This window comes from Symphalangus syndactylus, chromosome 24 (genome assembly GCF_028878055.3).
Source record: "Symphalangus syndactylus isolate Jambi chromosome 24, NHGRI_mSymSyn1-v2.1_pri, whole genome shotgun sequence".
NCBI classification, from domain to species: Eukaryota; Metazoa; Chordata; class Mammalia; order Primates; family Hylobatidae; genus Symphalangus; species Symphalangus syndactylus.
Genome location: NC_072446.2, coordinates 9,612,112 through 9,626,762, shown reverse-complemented (window position 1 = coordinate 9,626,762; position 14,651 = coordinate 9,612,112). Strand labels below are relative to the sequence as shown.

The 14,651-nt window shown below is 57.9% G+C and overlaps 1 long non-coding RNA gene across 1 annotated transcript; it reads left to right on the top strand.

Moving 5' to 3' along the window:
* Nucleotides 1-7,659: 7,659 nt before the first annotated feature.
* Nucleotides 7,660-11,197, top strand: LOC129474281 (uncharacterized). Its single transcript, XR_010119318.1, has 2 exons — nucleotides 7,660-7,816; nucleotides 10,244-11,197. It is a non-coding gene; the product is annotated as an uncharacterized lncRNA (long non-coding RNA).
* Nucleotides 11,198-14,651: the final 3,454 nt, after the last annotated feature.

Genomic DNA, 14,651 nt, shown 5'->3' with positions numbered 1-14,651 from the left:
TGGTCACTTCCCGGCTTCTCCCCAAGCCCACTGCCCTGAGTCCTCCCGCCCCACTCCCCACATGTCCCTCCAGGGCTGGGGCTGTGCCTGCCCGAGCTCCCTGACCCCCAGGTCCTGTCCCCAGGCCCGGACCGCCCCAGGCCAGCCTCCCCAGGGCTGTCCTGCTCACCTCCCCTCCTGGTCACTGTAAGAGGCGCTTATCTGTCTTGTCTTTTCCTTTCTTTTTTTGAGATGGAGTCTCCCTCTGTCGCCCAGGCTGCAGTGAAGTGGCGCGATCTCGGCTCACTGCAAGCTCCGCCTCCCGGGTTCACACCATTCTCCAGCCTCAGCCTCCCAAGCAGCTGGGACTACAGGCGCCCGCCACCATGCCTGGCTAATTTTTTGTATTTTTAGTAGAGACGGGGTTTCACCGTGTTAGCCAGGATGGTCTCGATCTCCTGACCTCATGATCCACCGCTTCGGCCTCCCAAAGTGCTGGGATTACAGGCGTGAGCCATCCCGCGCCCGGCCTTTCTGTCATTTCTTTAAATCAGGATCTTTAATGGCCACTTAATTGCCATCATTAGTATGTTAATAACCCCTCCCCCACTCTGGGCGGGCTGTCCCCCCATTTCCGGGCCATTGTCCTTCATCTGTGGGACCACAATACCTGGAAGTCTCCGCTTGCCCCCTTGGGGACCCTGGACATCCATCCCCCTGGATGGGGACACTCGAGCTGGGACAATGCCTGGGGGACGCCCTAGTGGGAGCACCTCTCAGGAGACCTCCAAGCTGCGTTCTGCCTGTCAGCAGTGGGTACCGCCGGGCTGCCCGGCCCCTCCCCTCCCCTGGGTCCTGCCAAGTTGGTCAGAAGGAAGGATGGGCAGCGGCTGGAATATACTTTTGACGAGAATTTACTTTATCGTGTTTAACTGAGAACCGTGGAAGTTGAGGTATCAATATTCAGCATCGCCGGCTGCTGGCGCGGAGCCGAGGTCTGTGTTCCCGGCGTGCCCAGCAGGGGGCCTGTCCGAGGGGGAGCGACGGCGGGGAAGCTATTAATTGAAATAGCTTCATTAATTAGTAATTAACAGCAGGGTAATGACTATGTCACACATCGTATTTCAGTGGATGCCCTTCATGTGTTATGAGGCCTTTAATTAAAGGACGTGCATTTTAATTAAAGACGTGCTTGGCCCTTTGGCCTTCGCAATACAAAAGACGCTCTCAACTTTCAAAGAAGCTGACAGGGAGGCTGTGCTCGTGCACGGAGTGGGGGCTGCTGGGGGCGTCCACCCTCAGGGCACGCCTCACCTTCCAGCCCAGCTCTGGCTGGACTCAGGGCAGTGGGCTTGGGGAGAAGCCGGGAAGTGACCAGGATGGGGCCTCTGGGGCTTGTGGCTGCGAGGCTGGCAGGGGCAGCCGCAGCTTGACAGCAGCACGCAGGGAAACTCATTCTCCCCTCCACAGGCCTCTGTGTTTCCCAGCTTCTCCGGACCGGTCATCACAATAGTAAATAGTAAACCTGGTGGCAATGTGGGGTACAGGAGGGGCCCCGGGCCAGAGAGCCATGGATGGGGAGGCCGAGGTCCCTGTGACCCCCCTTGGGGTCCAAGCACTCTTCTCTGCCCCCCCACCCCGCCGACTTATCTATCTGTGGGTTGGAAAAACAGTGTCTGAGAGGCACCGGGGACACTTGTCTTCCACACTGGTTTGCCGAAATTCTAGGGTCTTCCCGTCCCAGCACTGCCTGTGCACCTTTGTGCCCATCGTGGGAGGATGCCCTGCTGAGGCTGTTTTAAAACTGGTGCCCACATTTTTTCCCTCAAGAGATGGAGCCTGTGTCCCCTCCCCTTGAATCTGGGGGTGGGGACTTGTGACTGCTTCTGAAGCTAAAATGTGACTTCTGCAGCTTCTGCCTGGATCTCCTGGGCACTTACTCTTGGGACCCGGCCACCATGCTGTGAGGAAGCTCAATCACCCCACGCAGGAGCCACCTGGAGAGGCCAGACATGCACCTAGGGTGTGGGGAGGGGTGTCTGAGCTGGGTGGAGGAGGGAAGGCTGTTCACTGAGAGAACAGCCCCAGGACTCCTGGTGGCAGAAGGGGCCTGACAGGGAGTGCTGGGCAGGGAGCACCCGTGTGCCCGCCCGAGTGCCAGTGCCAGCCAGCTGCTGCCCGGAGAGCCCCAGCCCTCTGTGGCTATCTGGCCTCTGCTCATGGCTGTTGCTCAGAGAGAATCTGACCAGCACTGACTTCACCTCCACCCCACCCCTGGGGCGGGCAGCTGGACCTCAGAGTTGCTTCAGGAAAAGTCCTCAGCCAATAGTGTCCGTGCCAAGGACAAACTTGAGAGGCCACTAAAAATGCCAGAGACACGCGGGATAAAATACAGCCTGTCCCATTAAATTATTGAATGCCTTTAACATTAACTACCATCCTCCAAACCTGCAGTGGCTCACATCTTCCCTCCTTCCTCCGGCTTGGAGAACCATCAGCTAGAACTCAGGCTGGAAATGTATTTTACTGTTTTCCCTGTGCCTCTGTGATGCAGGGGTCTTGGAGGCGCACTCCCACCCCAGCACAGGTGCCACAGGACTGCCTCTGGTGCCCTCGACCCACCCACACCAGCTCCACACCCACACCTGCCCCCAACCTTCCCCCAGCAGGCACAGGACTGCCTCTGGTGCCCCAGATCCACCCACACCAGCCCCACACCCACATCTGCCTCCAACCTTCCCCCAGCAGAGAGGCTCCAGGTCTTTCTGGCCCCTTCTCCCCTTACCATCTATTTTTAGGGCTGCCTATAGGAACGTTTTCCATGAATGGAATCCGGAACTCCCACACAGACAGGCCTGGTGCTGGGGTGGGTCTGACGGTGAGTTACCTCCGCTGCCCTAGCGTGGCCCTGTGACAGGGCAGCCTAAACAACAAGAATGAGTTTTCTCAGCAGGGCACAGTGGCTGGAATCCCAGCACTTTGGGAGGCCAAGGCAGGAGGATTGCTTGAACCCAGGAGTTTGAGACCAGCCTGGGCAACATGGCAAGACCTCGTCTCTACAAAAAAGAAAAAGAAATATTAGCCGGGTGTGGGTGTGTGAGCCTGCAGTCCCAGCTACCCCAGAGGCTGGGGTGGAAGGATGGCTTAAGCCCAGGAGGTCAAGGCTGCCATGAGCTATGGTTGCACCACTGCTCTCCAGCCTGGGCAACAGAGCAAGACCCTGTCTCAAAAAACAAAAACAAACAAAAGAAATGGGCTCTCTCTCAGCTCTGGAGCCCAGGAGACCAAGATCAAGACCAGGGCTGGTTCCTCCGGAGGCCACTCTTCTACCTGTGTCCTTCTGGTCATCCCTCGGTGTATGTCTGTGTCCAAATTTCCTCTTCTAATCCAGCCAGACTGGATTAGGACCAACCCCAGTGACCTCAGTTTGCCTTCCTTACCCCTTTAAAGACCCTAACTCCAAATGAGGCCGCATCTGAGGTGGGAGTTAGGGCTTCTGCACAGGAAGGGGAGGGACACAGTTCAGCCCACTACAGCGAGGCTCCATTTCCGCCTGCCCTGGACCCAGGGCCTACCAAGCATTGAGGCTGCCCGAGAGCATACGACAGTCTGGCGCTGCCCCGACCTCCTTGGGGACTGAGGGGTGGTGGCGACAGACGGCTCACAGCTGAGTCCCTCTCCTGGGTCTCACGCTAGCAAGTTGACGACTGGTCAGCATGGGGGACAACCCTGAAGCCACGGAGGCTCCAGAGCACCTGTGGGCCGCAGAAGCTTCTGTCGGGGCCGCATCGCACCCCAACTCCTCCCCTGTCCTGCTTTGCCCCCCAGCCCCAGGACCCTCCCTCGGCAAATCGCCATCTCCATCAAGTTTGTGGGGGCCCGGCCTAAGGCAAGACCCCAGGCCTCTTGCTGGGAGGTTTCCCAGCAGACCCTCCATATTAATAAGGAAAAAAAGCCAAACCGGGTTGAGAGGACCACGGCAGATGACATTTTCGGCCACAATGCCACAGGACTCAGTCCAGCCAGGAGGAAGCTGGGGACAGATGGAGCCCTGGGGATGGGCCCAGGCAGGAGGTGCTGCTGCAGGGGATGCGGATCTGTGGCGAGAGGGGTGACACAGGCTCCAGAGCCTGGAAAGCAGGGCCCGGAGTGTCAGCCCCACAGAACACTCACAAGGCGTGGAGGTGCCAGCTGCACTGCTCTGATGGCTGCGCCCTGTTTGCAACAGTACGCTGTGCCTGCAACATGGACTGTTATTACCTGTCATCATAAACAAAATAGAAACCCCCAGCAGATGCCACGCCCACACCCACTAGAATGGCTAACTGTGGTCACGCCCACTAAAAAATGGCTGGAACTGTGGCCACGCCCACTAGAATGGCTGGCACTGTGGCCACGCCCACTAGAATGGCTGGAACTGTGGCCACGCCCACTAGAATGGCTGGAACTGTGATCCACGGGAGGATAAGGAGGGGCCGAGGCTGTGGAGGGGTCCCAAGAGCCCGCCTGGTATCAGGGAGCTGCTGACGCCCCTGTGAAAGTGGAGCACGTGGAACTGGCCCCCGAACCATCCCCACCACCCTGCTGGGGCAGCCGGTCCCTGAGGGGGTACGAGGCCAGGGTGGGGTCTCACGGCTCCCGTGGGCCGTCTCCCCCTCCTGGCGCACTTCCTCTTTCTGGTTTTAGGATGTCACCTTGATAGACATCACAGAAACCGCATACCGTTACCTGAGAAAGTAAAACACACGAGTGAGCGGAGGGAAGTAACCCTGCCCAGGCATCCTCTGGGGTTTGGTCAGTATCCTTCGAGGTGCTGGGCGTCTGTGCACCGCAGGTCTCCCTGGGCCCCCTGCTGGGAAGCGTTCTCCTGCCCGGTTGTAGGGTCTCTTGTCAAGGGCAGCGGCTGTCCCACCCCCATCTCCCTCTGCTGAGACACCCCTGCTCGGCACCTCCCTCCCTGGGCCTCGCCAGGGACACATACCAGGGGGCTGTGAGCCCCAGAGGCCAAGAAAACTGCTCCCTGCTTCCAGCCCCAGGCGCCACCTCGCCTGTCCCAGGTGGCTGAGGGTGGGGTCTGGGATTGGCTACTTCCTTTGGGCATCTCCCTGCCATTTATACCCAGGCCATCCTCCTTCCTTCCTCCCCCAGGGCCAGGATGGTCCCAGGCAAGGATGAGAGGATTGCTCAACCGAGCAAGGCCCGAAGCCTTTCCTGAAGCTCATTTGGGCAATTAGGGGCTGGAGTTCCCCCCGCCCAGCCCAGGAAGACTCAGCCTCCGCCCCCTCCATGGTCCCTGGGTCTCAGTTCTGCTTCTGCAGCTCCTCCTGTCCCCAAGCGTCCTCTGTTCCCGCAGCCTGAGCCAGCGTGGGGAAGCTGGAGACAAGCCCTGAGCAGCCGGGCCTCTCCTCCTCAGGGACCCGTCCGGAGCTGGGCACGGGCAGCACTTCCTCACCCCGTTGTCCTGGGGGGCTGAGCTTGGTGGATGGCAGTGCCCAGGGACGGGGGGACCCTTGGAGGCCGGGGTATTTCCTGTGGACACTCAGTGTGGGTTTCTCACGGGGCCTGAAGGGTTTTCAGCGAAGGAGCTGCCTCCGCCCTTTGGGCTATTTACGTGCTCCCCATGCCGCCATTTTTTTTCCCAAATAGACAATCTGGACACAGGCTCCGGAAGGCACCAGCGCGGCTGACCGCTGTCCCCACGCTGACCCTAGGACAATCTGTCTCTGTGTTTCGCCAGCATCCCATGGAGCAGATGGTTTTAGGAGGGACTTTCTTGGACATTCCCTTGCTAAGCCAGGGAACTCAAGGATCACCGGTCACGTACCCAGTTTTCAAACATTTTCCATTTCCATGTTTAATTGGAGGAAATGATTTTACCAACATTAACTTTTTTATGTGGAAAACTAAGAACAAGGCTTGGCCACTGTCAAAATTTGCCAATCATCACGTCCCATCTCTCTTGGGCGCCTTCAGTTTCCTGGCCGTGTTTGAAGCTCTAGCTGATGTCAAGTGGAGGTTATTCTTCCATCGGCCTTTAGTGGGTGACAAAGGTGACCCTGAGCTCAACAGCACCACGTGGGCCCCAGGCAAAAGCAGTCGAAAACCTGGATCACGAATGTTTGGGGCACAAACAGCTGAGCCAGGGTCTCTTAATAAGAGCTGAGAACACATACTGGCTCCTGTGCCCGACCAAAGCTCGATGCCCTGGCTGGTCCTCCCCTCATCCAGTGAGGGCCAAGGACGTGACTCTGTCTGGCTGGGCCTTCTCTGCCCCCTCTGCCAGGAGGGCTGAGGTGATAGCAGCTCTGCCCATTATGGAGTTTCCTGCCCGTCCCACTGCAATACAAAGCTCGTGATAGTCTTGGATCTTCCATATTGATCGGTCCACACAGAGTAGTGACCGTGGGCAGCAAGTGGCTCAGGCCCGTCTTGTCCCTGGGCAAGCTGGGGCCTGGGAGAGGACAGACAGATGCTCAACACTCCAGCATGCAGAGCCCCTCAGCACAGCTCAGGCTGCTCTGGCTCCTTCATTAGCGTCCCTGCCTGCCGTGCAGACCCACCCAGGGCCACAGGCTCCTGTCCCTGGTCATCTCCAGGACTGGCCTAATTGGCGGCTTTTCAGCAGCTCTCAGAGAGAAGAGTGAGGGGCTGCGGCCATCCCCTCATGGGCGGAGAGCTGCTGTCTCAGCCAGCGTTGGGGGGGACCCTGCAGGGGAGGTGAGGAGACAGGACTGCCTGCCAGCCATGCCCAACCCTGCTGGCTGGTCACTGTCTAGAGCTGGCAAGGAAACTCGGTTTGTTTGCAGAAAAATGAAGAGAGGAGAATAGCCCTTGAACGCATGCAGCCCACAGTTGCCAGATTTGACTGGGTCCTTTCAAGTCCAGCGGCCCCAGGCAGGGACAGGTGGCTTCCCTGCCAGTCCTGGTCTGAACCCCACGGGCGAGTGTCCTGCAGCCCCAACCCTGCATCTCAGGCTCAAGTGCGGCCCCCCTCGCTGCCCAGCTCGGCGTCTGTGCCTGCTCTTGGGGAGGCCCTCTCTGCACACAAACCACGGGTGTCTGTCCCGGACAGAATCAGTCCCATCTTTCTTTGCCCACCAGCACGATTCAAAGGGGGTTGAAGAATAAATGTTTTCCTAAGTTTTAGCTGACATTCAATTTTAATGACTTTTTAAACAAAGTAGCTGTTAAATGTGCAATGTTTTATGGTTTCCTGATGTCTGACAGGTGTTTTTGCCCATGTGGGAAGCAGATGCTAATCGCATTCTCCCTAATAGCTCATAAATAATAAGCACTGAGCGTTCCCTTTGTGCGCTGTGCTGCCAGTAGCCAATTTGTTCTTCAGAAGTGGCCACGCTGCCTGTCAATCAGCTCTCGCCGGAGGCACTTTTTGGTGATTAGAAGCCCCTTGGAGAGCGAGAACTCCAAATTAGTTTTAAATAAAAAATAAGAATATTCATGCTGCTGAACATCTAAAGGTAAAGGAGACAACACAGTCCAAACCTGCGGCCTGGGTCCGGCGTCGCTGGTGGAGGGGCCGCGCGCCCAGACCCACCGGGGTCCCCAGGGACAGGGTGCAGACGGCACCACACAGAGAGGCACGGGGCGGGGTTGACAGGCACGGAGCCGCTCGGCGGGAGGGGCTCAGGCAGCCTCCTGTCGGCTGAAACGCGCGGCCACACGAGAGCTCGGCTGCGTTCCGGGACTGGCGTAATTGGCAGGCTCCAGGCAAGAGCGCTCATGCTGACTGGCGCCTTTGCCGGGACTTGAAAGCAGGGGAGGGGATGTGCCTTTCTCCTTGAGAGGAGAACAAATGTTCCCTTTGAAGAAGTTTGCGGTGAGCGGGGCCAGTGTCAGAGGAGATGGCTTCTGGGGTGGCGGGCGGTGGCGGGCGGTGGCGGCAGGTGGCGCTGGCCCTGCCCCTCCCCCATCCCTCCTCTCCCCTCCCCCCTTCCCTCCCCTTCCCCCCTCCCCCCAGCAACCTCCGTGGGTCTCTCCTTTGGGGCAGTCTCAGCTGGGCGGGTGCCGCTGCCACCCCCGTCCTCAAAGACACTCATGCTGTTGTCTCTTCTGTGCATCAGAGTGGGGCGGTGTGCACCCTTCTGGGGTTCCTGCTGGGCTCCCCTCGGCCCCAGCCTCTGTCCGTGGCGCTGGGAAGTCCCGCCATCCACCCAGGCTCAGAAAATAGCATGAATTAGCTTATGCAGTGGGGAAGTGGGACCCTGGGCTAGGGGAAGCCAGGGGCAGTGTCCTCAGGGGAGAGAGGCCATGAAGAGCTGGGGAGGGCAGGCAGGGCTTCGGGACCAGTATGGGCAAAGTCCTGGTGGGTTCAGGGGCGGTGGTTTAACGCCTCTCTGTGAGAACCCAGGACGGGCGAGGCCTCCAAAGGTGAGTTGGCTGCACAGAACCCTCCAGAATCTTTTGACCCTCACTGTGCTCCTTCCGACGCTGAGGGTGACCCACTCTGAGGCCTCGGGGCTGTCTCCCTCCTCGCCAGCATAGAGCCTGTGGACTGTGGGTGCAGGTGTGAGGCCTCAGGGTCCAGTGGGCCAGGGAGCGGCCAGACCAAGACCTGCTGGGGGCAGTGAGCAGGCCCTTGGTGGGACAGAGACTGGGGGACCATGACTCCACTTGGGCTGGGGACAGCAGAGGGCCCTGGGCATTGGGAGAAGGGGGCAGGCTGAGAGAGGGGCAACAGGAGGCAGCAGGAACAGGCTGGGCCCATCTGAGGCTGGCGAGACCTTGAGTGCAGAGACCCTGGAAGGCAACCGGCAGTGCCCAGCTCTGGCCTCCTCCAGAAGTGCCCCAACAGCACCAGCTGCCCCAACCCCTCCCCACCTCTCTTCACTTCCTCCCAGGGGTTTCCTTCCAGCCACCACAGCTGCCAGGCCACAAGCTTGGGGAGGACCCCCATCTCTCCAGACCCCACCAGGTTCTCCACACCGAGGGTGCCCTGCCCTGTGCCTTCCCTGTGCTCACAGGCTCTGGGGGTCCCTGACAGCCCTGGGGCTGGGCATCCTTCTTTGCTGGACGCCAGGGGTCAGGAGTGCAGGCTGCCCTCAGGATCTGGCATGAGAAGCCTCCGGGTTCTCAGGCCTGGGGGCAAGTCCTGGGGCTGAGCACCGTCTCCACTGGCCTAAGCCTGTGGGCAGTGGGGAGGGAAGGTGGAGGAGGTCACATGTTTAAGTCTGAAAACAAATGATGTCCTCCCACTTCACCCTGCCTGGCCCCCACAGCCCACGACCACTGCCCCCGGGACCATTTCACGGCTATAATTCTTGTCCTTCCTGACTTTCCAACTAATGCATTGTGATTAGGCTAATGCATTGTTAATTAAGAGGCAAAGACAAATCCCATTTCATGGCCCATGCATTCTGGAGTTGGCTTCCAGAGGCTCTGCAGGAGGGACTGAGGCCCGGCGGGGGGAGGTGCTGCTGGCTGAGCCTGCTCCGAGTCGATGGCCGAGGAGCTGGCTGCACCTCAATGGCTCACACGGGCAGGGAACCCGGGTTGTCCCTGGAAGGGGGAATAGGGAAGCTGTGGAACCCATGGGTGGCCTTAAAGGTGGCTGAGAAGAGGGTGGGGGATGGTGGTGCCTCCTCACCTGCCCTCACAGAGGACTGAGGGCCCTGCCCCAAAACTGCAGGCCTGTGGCCTCCCCGGCGGGCACACAGGACAGGCTCACAGAACAGGGTTTCCATCACAGAGATTTGAGCTGCCCTCATCACCCCCATCCCCTTCCTACAATGGCAACCCCTGCGCTCAGGGCAAAGAGCAGACCCCTCCCTGTCCCCAGTACAGGCCCCTGACCTCCATTCCAGCCAGGGCACCTGGCACTGCCCTCCCCAGCCTTAGTCCCCCTCCCCCACCCACACACCCTTTCCCCTCCCCTGAGCACCCTCATCGCTGCTTCAGGGCCCTGTATGTGCTGTTCCCCTGCCTGAATGCCCACCCCAAGGGTCACCTCCTCCATGAAGCCTTCCTTCTTCTCAGGCTGAGTTGGCTGGTTACTGCTGTGCCTGCTCTTGACTGGGGATTCTACTGGGGCGAGGCCAGGCTGCTCTTACCCATCGTCATGCCCTCAGTGGGCACACAGAGACCTGTGACCATCAGTGAGTGTGACAGGGTTAAGGCTGCTACCATCGACATCAGCGCTGTCTCTTCTTTGTGATTATCTTTGTAAAGAATGTGCCAAAATACACATAACAGAAAACTTACCATTTCAACCACTGTTTTTTGTTTTTGTTGTTGTTTTTTGAGGCAGGCCCAGGCTGGAGTGCAGTGGCGCAATCACAGCTCACCGCAGCCTTGACCTCCCAGGTTCAAGCAATCCTCCCACCTCAGCCTCCCGAGCAGATGAGCTACAGGCCCACACCACCATGCCTGGCAAATTCAGCCATTGTTAAGTGTGCTTTTCAGTGGCATTAAGGACATTCACAATGTTGTGCAACCGTCACCACCATCTACTTCCAGAATCTTTTCAATTTGTCAAAACACACCTTGTACCTGTAAGCTGTCACTCCCAATTCCCCCTTCCCCCAGCCCCTGGCAACCATCAATCTCCTTGTTGTCTCTGTGGCTTTGCGATTTCTGACATTTCATGAAAGTGGAATCATAAGTGCCCTTCGTGTCCCGCCTCTTCCACAGAGCGTTGAGTTTTCAAGGTTCATCCCTGTTGTAGCAGGAATCCGTGCTTCACTTAGGCTGCAAGGGCGTACCATGGCATGGAGGCACCTATGGGTGGACGGCGTTTCGTTGATCTGTCCTGGGCTGAGGGCATCGGGCTGGACGCCCCAGCCTGGCTCCTGTATCCTGTTGAAGAGGCGTTGAATCTTGCTGCTCTCAAGATGCACACGTACAGCTTTGGCCGATCCCGTTTTCAGTTGCAACTGTCTCCCGAAGTCACGGATTCCCCCTTGGTCTTTGGTGTGTGGGGAGGGCTACAAATCCTCCCCAAGAATGCCCACCCTGCCCCTGACTGGGGCAGATTCTGGTTATCCATAGGAGGCCCCTCCTGCCAGGACAGAGCGCATCCTCTCCGCCTCCTGACCTCCCTCCCCCGTCCTGGGCCGGAGCAGCCAAGCCCTGAGCTGGTGAAGCAACTCGAGCTCTTTGCAGGAGTGGCCGGGTGTGAGCATATGCGTGGCCTCCCAAGTCTCCAGCTAGCCCCCCTGCCACACTACTAAATATTTTAGCAAATAAAAATTTTTTAAACGTGCGGCCAGATGTCCAGGTTGACAAAGTGCTTAAGGCGTTTGACTGATAAAAAGCTGGAACCCTTGGTAAATGGGGATTTAAAACAAGCCCTGAGGCAAGTGTGTGATATTAAAAACATCCTGGGCTCTTTTGTGCAGGGCCTGGGTGCACAGAGGCTTGAAGGCGAGCGTCCATCTGTCGCCGCCGTGTGTCCTGACACTCAACAAAGCTGGATCGATCTTGGAGCGGTGGCTGGGCGCGCGCTCACCGCAAAGGAGGCGCCATCAATATTCATGAGCTGGGCCTGCGTGGCTGGGTTTACAGAGAGGACGAGGCAGCCACAGGCCAGACACCTCTCCGTGGCAGTGGTTCTGGGCCTTGGCTGGCAGGGAGGAACAAGTTCTGCCTCCAGACTCCCTGTGAGCCTCCGAGAAACAGGCCGGGACTCTACAGAGGCCACAGTTCTTGAATGGATGAGGGGTAGAGATCAGCCCATGCTCCACGCGAAGCCAGAGGCTCCCTAGACTGAGAGGAAGCGAGGGAGAGAGAAGGCCCTGGAAGGATGGGAGGCCCTGGGAGGGAGGCCCAGGCCCACACAGGCACCCTTTGCAAAACAACAAAAAAAAAAGCAAAACAGCTGAGAACAACGAGGGAGAACACCTGTCAGAATCTGCAGAAAGCCTGACCTCAGCTGTTTTTAATGCAGAGGTTGATTTTCACACAATGCTCGCCAAGTGGGTGGAGGCCCCAGGGGACTGACCTGAGTCCAGGACAGGGGACATCATCGACACACAGAGACGCCGGTCCTTTGTGGTCTGACCTGTCCATCCATCACACTCTGATTTGCTGATTTCAGCCAGTATCACGAGGGCAGGGCACAGGGTCTACGGCGCTCTCCTGAGGCCCTCTCCAATCATCTTGCTCCATCCTGACACGGACCACATGGAGGACTGGTGCCTTAAGAGGCAGGGCCCGGGCGGGCTGGGGAGGACTCCAGCGTCTGGAAAAGGCTTGGCCTCAAGGGAGTCCTGGCTCCGGCTTCCCCGGCATCTGAGCATCTGAGAAAGGCCACTGCACGTGGTTCTCAGGCTGCCGCAAGGACTGCAGGGACACGTTTAGCTCCAGGCCCTGGCACCCGAGCCAGGATCCAGTCTGGACCTGGGAGCTGGCTGATGTGAGTGAGGCCACCCCAGTTCCTCTCCCGGAGGGGGAGGATGCAGATGGGTGGGAGTGTAGATGGGCAGGGGTGTAGGTGGGTGGGGTACAGGTGGGAAAAGGGTGATGGGGCAGAGGGTTCAGGTGGGCACAGGGTGTAGGTTGGCAGAGGGTGCAGGTGGGCGGGGGTGCTGGTGGGCAGGGGTGCAGGTGGGCAGGGGTGCAGGTGGGCAGAGGGTGCAGGTGGGCGGGGTGTAGTGGACTAGGGTGCAGGTGGGCAGGGGTGCAGGTGGGCGGGGGTACAGGTGGGTGGGGGTACAGGTGGACTGGGGCACAAGTGGGCAGGGGTGCAGTTGAGGAGCAGGTGCAGTTGGGCAGGGGGTACAGGTGGCTGGAGGCTGACATGGGGGTGATGTAGGCATGGGAGTGCAGTGGCCTGTGGGTGTAATTCTCCACTCTGCCCTTTATTCAAATGCAAATGTCCAGCCCTGTGACTTCAGAGCCTTGGAACTAGGAAACTCACTTTAACAGGGGAAAATGTGTCCCTGGAACAGGATTATCCTCCTGAAAACTGTGCCAGTTGGTGTCTGCGAACTCCGCCCTGTTGTGCATTCTCACTTTTAAGAGGGTGTCCACCCCTCCTGGGTGTCTGTGGGCCTCATCTGCTGAGCCCAGGGGTGGCAGGAGCCACGTCTTCACCGTCATTTCACAGACCAGGACACGGAGGCTCACAGTGGCCAGCGGCTTGACTGGTCTCTGGGGCATTGGTTCAGGCTCTGGCCCCTGCCTTGCGGGGATGCCCCAGTCTCCTGTCCCAGCCTGCACCCTCCTGGGGGCCAGGCCAGCATGGTGGGGTGAGAGGTTCTGCAGAGAGAGCCTGGGGGCATGTTTGGGATCTTAGCACTCCAGTGCCCATTTCCTACTGGGGCAAAGAGTGTGAGGCTCCAGCATCCCCTCCAGAACGTTCTTGTGGAAGATCCGCTTTGTTTCAGAACAATGGAAGCTTAACATAAATATGCAGAGGAAATGTAATGTCACAGTTTTTATTGGGACCTGGAATCGCTCCTGTGATAGAGTCATTACCTGGGTTAAGCTCATTAAGTTAATTAACGTGAGCGTTATTACTGCTGATAAAAGATAGTCTCAGGGGATTGATAGAGCCAGGGTAGCATGCAGGGGTGCGTACATGGGGGATGGGGATGCGGGACTCAGCAGAGACAGCTGGGGGGCCCGGAGACCCCTGCTAAAGCTGCAAAACACAACCACATTCTCACACCCAGGCCGCCCCCACCCTGAGGACACAGGTGAATATGGAGCTCAGGGGACACGCCCATCCAGCGTCATGAAAGCCAGGTGTGTGAGCCAACCACTTTCACCTGCAGGACAGGAACAGTGAGGACAGAGCGATGGGCACAGACTTTGCCCCGAGGACAGAGGTCATTGTCACCAAAGACCCCCGAGAGAGGACGGTGATTGGTCTTGAGGGGTCGATGATGGACATTCCTTTGTGTGTGGCCCCTCTTTTGGGATGTTCGCTTCTAACTCCAGGCTTGGAGATTCATCTGAAGGTTGAATTTAGACCCCATCATTATTTTCATATGTGTGGAGGGATCTTTGGGTGGTTTTCTTTATATTTTATATTATTTTATTTTATTCTATTTTATTTTTTTGAGACAGAGTCTCCCTTTGTCGCCCAGCCTGGAGTGCAGTGACACCATCTTACCTCACTGCAACCTCCACCTCTCAGGTTCAAGCGATTCTCCTGCCTCAGCCTCCTGAGTAGCTGGGATTACAGGCGTGCGCTACCATGCCTGGCTAATTTTTGTATTTTTTAGTAGAGATGAGGTTTCACCATGTTGGCCAGGCTGGTCTCCAACTCCTGGTCTCAAGTTATCCTCCTACCTGGGCCTCCCAAAGTGCTGGGATTACAGGCGTGAGCCACTGTACACAGCCTTGGTGGTTTTCTTTAAATCCTTGTCAGTGAACTATCTGAGTGTGGTGGTTTTAAAATGCCCCTATTTTTTGGACAATCCTCCCCTCAAAAGCAGGTTTTCCTGAGTGTGGGCCAGACTTAGCGACTTGCTTCTCATGAATAAAATGTGGTGGAAGGGGCCAGGCGCAGTGGCTCACGCCTGTAATCCCAGCACTTTGGGAGGCTGAGGCGGGCGGATCACTGGAGGTCAGGAGTTGGAGACCAGCTTGGCCAACATGGTGAAACCTTGTCTCTACTAAAAATTCAAAAATATTAGCTGGACATGGTGGCGCAGGCCTGTAATCCCAGCTACTTGGGAGGCTGAGACAGGAGAATCACTTGAACTTGG